Below are 1625 nucleotides of genomic sequence, written 5' to 3' on the forward strand. Positions count from 1 at the left end.
TTTTTTATGGGCTTCTGAGGGGTAACTCGTTAAAGTAGAGCCCTTTGGGCGAAAATTTTGTCCGTTTTGCTCTATCTCGCACCGTTTGGGAGCTAGGGAGCATTTCTTGGCGAAAATAAGGTGAAAACGACAAAATGGACTATTAAATCGTAAAATTTAACTCGCCTGGGGTGTCAGCGCCGCAGGCCTAGCTATATGTGCGCCAGGCGAGTCGCAGCGTAACAGTGTTTCGTGATATATCGCGAAGCCTGTTACGCGAGGCGTGGTCTGGCGTACATATAGCTAGTTTAAAAACTGAATTGCTACTGAGGGAGAGCCGACTTAAGGTGATTACTTTAACTGATCGAGACACCTTTAGCTGTGTTTCAGACATCGACACTTGAAACCTCTACACATGGAATTCGTGGAGGCTCCGTATAAACGCGCAGTTCCCGGGGGCTCGGTACAAACACGGAGTTCAGCAGGCCGCCGTACAGCGTCGTAACTATGTTTTTTGAAAATTTCGAGTTATGAAGTGCGTCGGATAGAGGAAACCAAGGGCTATCGGTCAGCGAAAACCGCATTTCGATATGTCAATTAGTTCAAAAGTAATTCTGGTCTGAAAATCCAGCCGCCCATAAGGCGCAATGTAAATCTAAAACTTTGAAGCGCGATATATCAGAAGTGACTTTCAAGCACTTACGACGTAATACGGGGACCCGCTGAACTGCGTGTCTGTACGGAGCTGCCTGGAACTACGGGTTTATACGGAGACACCACGATCTCCGTGCTTGTAGGTTTTAAGTGTCGACATAGTTTGTTGATTCTCAGGCGTATTTTTGCTGAAAACTGAAAATAGCTGACAGGCCGTCCAGAATTATAGCTGAAAAAACGTGACAACAGCTGCTTACAGTTAAAACAATACTGACGGTAACTGAGTTAAGTGCCGTACCGCTTACTTAAATTAGGTCACACAGAACTGAGTATAACTGAGTTTCATTTCATTCCAAAAAAAGAAAACGCAAGTATTGGAACCATCAAACTTCGGACTGTGGGCCAGCACTCTAGACCACTACGCTATGAGTCCGTTCCTCTGCGGATAGAGTAGGGTAGAGTGTATTTCCAACGTGACCTAACCGCCATCTGCGGCTGACTGACATTAACTGCATCAGCTGAATTAAGCTAACTTAGCTGAATTAGGCGACGCTCCGGTTACTGAATATGAACGGCACACCACTATCAGCAGTGATCAGCAACTGGCAGTAGCGATTTATAAGCTTGGAAAGGCTGATACTGTCTGACCGACACAAGTTATGTGACTGTATTTTACACACACGCTACTGAGTCTAGACACAGGCCAACATTCAGTTACTTACAGCTAATCTCAGTGATAGAAATAGCCGAGCGTAACTGAACTACTGGTTGTTGTAATATGCAATTTCTCTACTTGTAAATATAGCTTTAAGTATGCCTGATGTGCTCTGAAGATTTCTCATATGTATATAGCCTCGATCAGGGCACCACTTATGTAACCAGTAATTCTCATACTCATAGCCTCCTTGGCAGGCTCCATGTTATTATGGTGTACACTTCCTGTTCCTGTTCCTCTCACTCAGCTCGTGTGTGTTGTACTGTACGGACGTGCT

Source organism: Frankliniella occidentalis, unplaced genomic scaffold, assembly GCF_000697945.3.
Source record: "Frankliniella occidentalis isolate FOCC.00 unplaced genomic scaffold, Focc_3.1 Scaffold178, whole genome shotgun sequence".
In the NCBI taxonomy this organism is placed as follows: domain Eukaryota; kingdom Metazoa; phylum Arthropoda; class Insecta; order Thysanoptera; family Thripidae; genus Frankliniella; species Frankliniella occidentalis.